Raw genomic sequence first — 9,992 nt, forward strand, 5'->3', positions numbered from 1 at the left:
CGGGCGAACCAGGCGTGGGCGCTGGTCCCCCGCGCCTCCTGCTCCTCCCCGCCGCTGCGGTTCTGCCGCCCGGCTGTCCCTGAAGGTGACACTACTTTATCGCCCGCCGTTTTCTGAGCACTAAACTGAAGGAGCGACAACAGACCAGCGGAGGAAAAGCTGCCTCCTGGCTGGATTCGAAAGGGCCTTATCTCGGAGTCCTCGGTTCCGAAGGGCGCTCTGGTTGGTCATTTCCATCCTGTGCTCAGGCGGGGAGCAGGGACATCTGTTTTCCATACGCCCCGAGGCACAGGCAAATCCTGGATTACATATTATCCAGCTCGCTCCCTCTCGTAGCATTCCCAACCCGGCCGGGCCGCTAATCCCCACACAAAGCACGAAAACACCACGCAAGTTGGTGCCCAATTCCAGAGAGATTTGCCAGCGCGATGACTAAAGGCTCCTGCGGCAGCCTCCGGCAAGGGCCAATCGCAGCCCAGGGGACAGAAAAAAAGGGCTTGGCTCAGTTTCCAGGTCTACTCCTGAAAAACGCGTCCCCCTCGCCAGCCGAGTAAACACAGATAGATGCAAAGTCAGTCCCTTCAGGAGATGTGACTTGAGTTTGATGGGGCTGAGAGAGCTGAAAAGGGCCAACCTCCATTATAGCACAGTTCGTAATTAAAAGCAATCACAACAACTGAGTGTAAGAGGAAAAAAATCTCTGCATTTACTTCAATTCTGACAAACGTGTCGACTACAACACCATCAGCACAGAGCATGATGAGAAATGACTGCTTTTCAGGGTCTCTTTACTCTGTAAAATGAGTAGGAGTAGGAAGTCTCCCTCTTCCCCCTTTTCTTCCTTCCTACCTCCTGGAAACATTTGAGTGCCTTCTATTTGCCAGGCACTAGGCTGAGAATAGAAAGTTATAAAAGTCTTAAGTCTCTACTGTCAAGTGCCTTACTAGTGGGAAGGGTGGTGAGAAGGGGCTTGGGGTGGAGACCAACAATTTCAGTGCATGGTGAAATTGCTATGGTAGAATATATATATGCCCAGGGGGTTACAGGAACATAGAAGCAGGTTTTAAATCATGCTGGAAATCAAGGAAGGCTTCCCAGAGGAAGTCGCATTTATGGTTTGAAGACTGAGCAGGCATCAGGTAGAACAAAGAGGCAGGGGTAAGATCTGAACCTCTGAATGGATGCAGAAAGCAGCGGGGAGGAACAAAGCTGAGAGAAGGATTTATTGAGGATGGCAAGGAGTCAGACCACAAAGGTCTCATCTGCTACACTCTGGGATATGATCTTTGTTCTGAAGGATTTTAAGCAGATGAGTCTCTTGATTAGATTTGTGTTGCAGAAAGATTACTGTGGAAGGCATATGGAAGGCAGACAGCCTAGGAAAGGAGTGGAGGTGGGGCTGGGGTGGACTGGAAAGACTCCAAAAATATGAGAGCGGTGGAGCCTTTAGGATGCCTGGCGCCTGGTAATGAGGAGAGGGCAGAGCTGCAGGCTATCGCTCGGGTTCTGACATGGGCAGCAGGGTGGATGGAGGGTACCATTCACCAAAAGAAAGAGGAAGGAGGAGCAAGTAAGACCAGAGAAATGATGAGTTGAGTTCAGATAAGTTGAGCATGTGCTTTTTGTAGGATATCTGAATGTAAATGTCCCAGCGGGCAAGACAGCCAAGTGGATCTATAAGGTACTGGGGCATTACGGGCTAGCTATACAAATGAGGCAGTTGTCTACTCATAAATAGAAGGCAAATACAAGAGTAGAGAAAAATTCACTTAGTTTGCTAGGGCTGTCCTAAGAAAGTGCCACAAATGAAGTGGCTTAAACAACAGAAATTTATTATCTCACAGATCTGGAGGCTGCATATCCAAGCAATGCGCTAGCAGGACCATTCAGCCTCTGATGTTGCTAGGGAGGGGTCTGTTCCAGGACTCTGCTCACTGTAGTAGTTCCTTGGCTTGTGGAAACATAAGCCCAGTCTGTGTCCAAATTTCCCCTCTCTGTAAGGACATCAGTCATATTAGATTAGGGGCCCACCCGATTCCGATATGATCTCATTTTAACTAGTTACATCTGCCCTTATTTCCATGTCCTATTTGGAAATTACCCTATTTCCATATAAGGTTACATTCTGAGTTAGTGGTGGTTAAGACTTCAACATATGATTTTGGGGGGAACACAATTCAACCCGTAACATTCACACAGTGTGAACTGAGTTGTTAAGAGCAGGATTAATCTTTTATAGAGATGAGGAGAAATACCAGCTTTAAGTGGGGCAAAGAGAGAAGCTCTGGTTGGAAACAGAGAGAAAAATGATTAGAAAGGTACATGAGGGGCGGCCCACAAACAGGGAAGAGAAATGTTTGAGGAGTGACTGACAGGGCCAAATGCTTAAAAAGTCAGACAAGGTAAAGTGAGAAATTGCCTACGGCCTTCAGTAATGTGACAATCATTGGACTCAATAGTCAGACTAGTAGCTGAACTACTCCTTCATCTGAAGGCCCACTGAGCTCCAACATTTTATGACTTTAAAACCTCTGTCCAGGCAAACCCATTGAGCAATGTGGTGTAGTGGACATTTGTTTGAGTCTTGCCTCCCATGTCACAACCTGTTTTCTCAGCCTCCCTTGCCGTTAGGGCATGAAACTGTGACCAAGGCTCTGGCAATCGGTTGGAGGGACACTAGACTTCAGTTTGCATGAAAGCAAGATGAGAAGCAGACTCTAGAGAAGCCATTTTATGTGAGATGGTAGAGCCTAGTGGAGTGATATGGACCCTCAGGGCCGGCAGAGGGCCTGGTAATCATCTAAACGAGTGTTTGTGATGCCTGTGCCCAGAGATACAGCACTAGGGCTCATTCTGGAACCATCTGCTGGCATCGTTTAGGCATTGTTCTCAGCTGGGCAGCCTCCGAGCCCTATCCTCTGTGTTTCTTAGAGATTCTCCAAGCCACTTAATAGTCTTTTTAAAAAATATAACATTCTCCCTAGAGGACATACAAATGGCCAACAAACATATGAAAACATGCTCAACATCGCTAGCTATTAGGGAACTGCAGATCAAAACCATGATGAGATACCATCTCACATCTGTTAGAATAGCTATAATCAACAGGACAAGTGATAACAAATGCTGGAGAGGATGTGGAGAAAAAGGAACCCTCATACACTACTGATGGGACTGCAAATTGGTACAGCCACTACAGAAAACAGTATGGAGGGTCCTCAAAAAACTGTGAATTGATCTAATATACAATCCAGCAATCCTTCTACTGGGTATTTACCCGGTTCCTCAAAAAACTGTGAACTGATCTGCTATAAATCCAGCAATCCTTCTACTGGGAATTTACCCCAAAGACTTGAAAACCCATATCTGAAAAGATATTTGCACACCGATGTCCATAGCAGCATTATTCACAGTGGCCAGGACATGGAAGCAACCGAAGTATCCTATGATAGATGACTGGATAAAGAAGCTATGGTACATATCTACAATGGAATATGACTCAACCATAAGAAGAGATGAAATACTGTCATTTGCGACAACATGGGTGGACCTCGAGATAACCATGCTAAGCGAAATAAGCCAGACAGGAAAAGTTGAAAACGACATGATATCACTTATATGTGAGATTTAAACCTAAAAGCAACAAATGAGCAGGACAAACAAACAGAGATTCATGGTCATGGACAATAGACTAGTGGTTACCAGAGGGGACAGGGGAGGTAGATGAGGTAAAGGGGGTCAAATATGTGGTGACAGAAAGAAATCTAACTATGGGAGGTGAATACACAGTGTAAACATATATTTGCCTTACTATTAAAGTGGACAGTTGAAACTTATTGGATTTTGTTAACCAATGTCACCATAAAAAATAAATTAAAAAATATATAACAGCTTTATTAAGATATAATTCACATACTATAAAAACCATCCATTTAAATAAAGGATAAATTCAGTGGGTTTTAGCATATTTCACAGTGTTGTGCACCGAACACCATTATCTCTCTCCAGAGCATTTGCATCATCGCGAAAAGAAACCTCATCTACAGTCGTGGTCATTCCTCTTTCCCGTGGCAACCACCAATCCACTTTCTGTCTCTATGGATTTGCTTATTCTGGACACTTCACATAAATGGAATCATACAATATGGGCCTTTTGTGTCCGGCTTCTTTCACGTAGCAAAAATTTTTAAAAAGATTTATCCTTGTAGTATGTATCAGTACTTCATTTTTATTGCCAAATAATATTCCATTGTATGGACATACCACATTTTGTTTATCCACTCATTAGTTGATGGACATGTGAATTGTTTCCACTTTTTGGCTAGTATGAATAATGTTGCTATGAACATTTGCGTATAATTTTTTTGTGTGGACATATGTGTTCATTTCTCTTGGGTATATACCTAGGAGTAGACTTGCTGGGTCATATGGTAATTCTATTATTAATATTTTGAGGAACTGCCAGACTAGTTTTCAAAGTGGTTACATCACTTTACATTCCCACTAAGAATGTCTGAGAGTTCTAGTTTCCTAGTGGGTGGGAAGTGGTATTTCATTGTGGCTTTGATTTGCATTTCCTTAATGACTAATAGTATTGAGTATATTTTCATATGCTTACTGGCCATTTGTGTACCTTCTCTGAAGAAATGTCTCTTGAAATCCTTTGCTTATTTAAAAAATACATAATTTTAAAAAATTGTGGTTAAATATACATAACACAAAACTTCCTGTTTTAACCATTTTTAAGTGTACAGCTCAGTGGCATTAAGCACATTCAGTTTGTTGTGCAACCACCATTCTTTGTCCATTTTTAATTGTCTTTTAAAATTTATCTTTCATTGTTGCAATTTTACATTCTAGATACGAGTTCCTTACCAGATACATGATTTGAAAATATTTTCTCTCATTCTGTAGGTTGTCCTTTCACTTTCTTGATGGTGTCGTGATAGTCTTTAACGAACTCCTTTTAAGCTCAAACTAACTAGAGTATCTGTTGTCACTAAGAACACTGACAGATGCCCTGGGTTTTGTTGAATACCACCCTCTCTATTTTTTTTTCTATAAATAACTTGTCTCATATCACATCTTCTATTCAATAGTGCCTTAGGATTCTAAGGCTTTTCCTCTGCTATCTGGATCCCATCCCATCTTATATTTCCTGGGCACAGACCCAAAGTATCAGTGGCCACCACCGACACAATTTAAGCACAGCTACCAGCAGCTCTCCCATTTATTTCTCACCTTTATCCAGTCCTGATCCAGCACCCTGGCAGGCATGCACCATGCCCTCCCTCTCTCCAGACTCCTCCCACTCTGCTCCTTCCTTTCCTCTGTCATATTCCCAGAGCCACATGGGATCTTATGTATGATATCAGTATCCTATTTAATTTTTGGATCATCTTCAATACCCAGGGCAAGGCTTTGCAAAAATTTGGAACACAATAAATGCATGTTAAATCTAATTGAATCTTGTGCCTTATTTCTTTAATTTTATTTTTTATTCTAAAATAATATTTATGTAGTCCTTGATTTTAAACTTTTCTCTTAATGGCCACATTTGGAAAATTAGGGCCTGCAATTGGGTTGCAGGACACATCTATGGAGTTCAATTTGACTGGAAAAATAGAATTCTTTGGGGGGATTAAGGCTCGGAGTCTGTGAAATGGTCAAAGAAGGCAAAGTTTCACAGATAAAGTTCTCAGGATTCAGAGAGGAGCTAAAGAGGAGCTAAAGAGGGGAAATCACAAGTCTAAGGTAAATGTATTTCCTGGAGATTTTTCTGGTGGGTTAAGCTTTAAGACTGCCCTGCTCTTGGTCTGTTTAGTCTTTGAAGGCTTTCTTATTCCACTTCCTTGTCCCTGAACCTGTGAAGCAATCTTAAACTCTTCAGATTAGGAGCTAAATAAAAGCACCCATCGGAAACAGCAGGAAATAGCCTGGATTTATCAGTCATAAACCCACCCAATGTTTACTGAGTACACACTTTATGCAAGGTACCACTCTGGGCACAAAGAGAAACAAGATTTGTTTCCTGTAATAAGGAATTAGATGACAAACAGTATGTGTGTGGGGGGGTGGGGGGCGGTGCGTGATCAAGACAAACACAATTAACTATAATCCAAAGCAGAATGGACCCCCAATAAAAGAGGCATAAAAAACTGTTTTGAGGATTCAAAGGAAGTAGAAGGAAAGGCTTATGGAAAAGGTAAGGAAAGACAGCTAAGCTCTTTCTTAGGAACTTAAGACCTCTAAGCCATAATCTGTATTCTCCTGTAGCTCCCAAACTAGTTGGGAAGAAAGTCACATGTACAAGTGGCTGCAATTCAAGACCATATATGATAAGATCAATTTGAAAGAGTCACAGAAAAGTGAGAGATCACGTCTCACTTCTTATTAGAGTAACTAGGAAAGACTTTATGGAAGGGTGGGCTTGGGCCCTAAAAGATTTATTAAAAGGATTTCTTAACTTAAATATTTTAGATTAAAAAAACCATTACATACTCTAGAAAATTTGGAAAATCCAGTAAAGTATAAAGAATAAAATAGAAATCATCTACAGACCCACTACCTACAGATAAATACATTGCCAGACATACAATATGCTTAATATTTACAGTCTGACTAAATGCATAAATGACATTACCATTTATTGTCTCTATTTTTTCCTCATGCATATTTTTACCATACTCAATTTTGAAACCTGATTTTTAAAAACATATCATATAATATGCATTTTATATCTGTAAAATTATTTGAAAACACATTTTTAAACAGCTTAAGTATATTTCATTAATTGATATATCATTTATACAACCAATTTCCATAGTGCTTATATCATTTCTAAATTTCCAATTATTATAAATAAAACTTCAATGAAATTGCTAAACACAAATCTTTGTTTACACCTCTGTAGTCTCAGCATAGATTCCTGCAAATAAAATTATCAAATCAAGGTGTGTTAACATTTTTTAGGGCCCTCAAGAGAGTAAAACGTTGCACAATTACTTTCTAGAAAGGTTGCACCAATGCATGTTCCCATCAGCAACAGGAAATTGATACACACCCTCACCAACAGTGTTATTTTAAAATATTTGCTAATCTGATAAAGAGAAAATAGTAACTCATTGTTCTTAAATTGTGCATTTATTTGATCATCAGTGGTGTGGAACATTTTAAATATGTTTATTTTCATTAATATCTCCTTTCAGCTGCTAGTTCGCGTTCTTTGTCCATTTATTTCTGGGGAACTTGGAGAGAATATGCAATTCCCTGGCCAGCTTGGTTCTCCCATGGCTATCATTGTGTGAGCATCCTGCCATAGTAAGTGTGATCTTATTTATTTTTAAGTTATGTTATGATTCATTCATTTTCCTCCCTCCGTCCCTCCCTTCCTCCATCCCTTTGCCACAACATGGCCCCTAAACACAGCCAACTACTTCATTTGGTGCTCAAAGGAACTGTGGTCTGTGACAACTCTGGAGGGAGAACTGGTTAGAATCGTTGAAAGAACATTTCCAGATTGTCAAGGGACATTTAGTCGCCATGACTCTTTGTAAGTGCTGATTTTATAACCTAACTTCCTCCTACACCAGAACGTTGGATACCACGGTGTCCCCCCTCCACCCCCACCCTGGTGACTCCCTAAGTCTCACTTGATCTGTACTTTCCTGCTCTAGTGATGTCTTTTCCTGCTAAGCCTGGTGTTATCTTTTCTATATCTTCCCCCAAATCCTGCCTGTCTCTGATTACCAAGCTCAGACAGCGGCCCTTGGATGAGGACAATCTTCCTCTGAACCCCCACGGCACACTGTATTCCACTTACAACACTTCCACTCTCCTAGGTATTCTGGTCACTTGTGCATGCAGCTCGCCTCCTTTATTACTTTGTAAACTCCTTGGGGAATCTATATGAGTAGGATCTATGTCTTCTTTATGTCTGGATTCCCATAATACAATTAGCAGAAACAAAAACGTTTTGCAAATTAAAAAATAAAATGTCATTTAACAGAAACACTAGAGGGAAAAAACCTTCTTCGAAAGGGGGAAAAGGGGCTTGACTTTGATTGTACGGTAGTTCCCCCTTATCCAGTTTTGCTTTCTGCAGCTTTGGTTACCTGCAGTCAACAGCAGTCTGAAATGTTAAATGGAAAATTTCACCTCACTTCATCTCATCTTGTAGGTATCGTAATATCTCACATAATCACAAGAAGAAGGGTGATAGAGTACAAAAATATTTTGAGAGAGTGCACACATTCACACAAGTTTTATTACATATATTATTATAATTTTTCTATTTTATTATTGTTGTTATTAATCTCTTACTGTGCTTAATTTATAAATTAAACTTTATCATAGGTATGTATGTATAAGAAAAAACAGCATATCTAGAGTTCCGGACTATTCATGGTTTCAGGCGTACACTGGGGTCTTGGAACGTATCCCACACTGTTTACAGGGGTCTGCTGCATTGATTGTGGTAGTGTTATAGACTAAATTGTGTCTTCCCTTCAAATTCGTATGTTGAAACCCTAACTCCCATGTTAAGGATATTTGGAAATAGGGCCTTCAGAAAAGTAATTCAGGTTAAATGAGGTTATGAGGATGGATAGCTATTCCAATAGGAATAGTATTCTTATAAGCAGAAGAAGGGACGCCAGAGCTTCCTCTCTCTCCACGTGCATGCACAGTGAAAAGGTCATATCATGTCATAGGAAAAGACACTGTCTGCAAACCAGAAAGAGAGCTCTCATCAGAATCTAACCAGGCGGCCACCTTGATCTTGGACTTCCAGTTGTCAGAACCACGAGAAAATATATTTCCGTTGTTTAAGTCACCCAGTCTGTGGTATTTTGCATGGCAGCCTGAGCTGACTAATAAGTGGTAATGGCAAGATGTTGGGTAGAAGAAAGTCAGTCTAAACAAAGGAATATTAATAACTCAAATCAAAGACCTCACAGAACCTCATGTTGAGAAGTTTTGGAGGTAGAAACTAAGGGAAGAATTGGGAAACATGCCTCCTTTTGTCTTATCATAAAAGGTGAAGATCCCTTCTAATTCTGTAGCCACTTAAGTCCTCTGTGGCAGAAGAATAAAAACTGATAAAAATTACAACTGGAGTCCAGGGACTAAGAAACTGAATGGAGCTAAACAATTTTAAGTTGAATATAAAGTCAGCACAGGCAAATAAGCACTAAATAATATTTCAAAACAATTGGAAAGTTGACAAAGAAACTACTACTGACTTCCATTAGAGTAAGAGCAGATTTTCTTATGTTTTCTTGAAATGATCATCTATGATCATCTTAGGCTGATCCATTAGCCATGGACAGATGTTCCTGAGTCTCTAGGGACCGTCACTCAATAGAGGCATCAGGCCATATCACAGAACCACACACGACTTCAAAACCAAATATTAAGGAAGAACACAGTAGAAAGCCAAGAGAGAAAGAGAACAACTCTCTCTGGGGTCTAAGTTCTCAAGTTCTTGCCAAAAACTCAGTCATCATAACTCTATATTTTTAAAATGTGTCATGTTTTTGAAGTTTCAAATGAAAAACACTTGGACAAAACAAATGAACAATAAAATCAGGCAAAGAACTTTTTTAAAGATCTATATTTCTTAGAACTATTATGATTTAATATCTTTTCAATTCTTGAATTAGAGATGAAAAATAAAGGGGACCATGAAAGTGTTTCTTTCAAAATCTCCTTTTATCCTTCAGGTGGAGAAAATATGGTGACAATTGAGTCCTTTTCTTATTCTTTACGGTAGAGTTCAGTGTATTCTGCATCTAACTTCATATATATATATGCATATATTTGATATAGTTTTTTAAAAATATAAACTTTTAATAAGTATAAATTACAAGCAGAAAAGTGCACAAGTCAAAAGGCAACAGTTCAGTGAATTGTCATACATGAACCACAACAGCGTATGCACCATCCAGATGAAGAATAGGACATTACCACCATCCCAAATAATGTCCTTTCTT

The 9,992-nt window shown here is 40.0% G+C and overlaps 1 protein-coding gene across 3 annotated transcripts in view; it reads right to left on the reverse strand.

Annotated features, from left to right (window-relative positions):
* The window catches only part of TRIM2 (tripartite motif containing 2), a 120,820-nt gene that overhangs the window by 72,097 nt on the left and 38,731 nt on the right, over positions 1–9,992 (reverse strand). The gene's annotated exons all lie outside the window — the stretch shown is intronic.

The sequence above is a fragment of the Pteropus alecto genome, unplaced genomic scaffold, assembly GCF_000325575.1.
Source record: "Pteropus alecto unplaced genomic scaffold, ASM32557v1 scaffold50, whole genome shotgun sequence".
Classification (NCBI taxonomy): domain Eukaryota; kingdom Metazoa; phylum Chordata; class Mammalia; order Chiroptera; family Pteropodidae; genus Pteropus; species Pteropus alecto.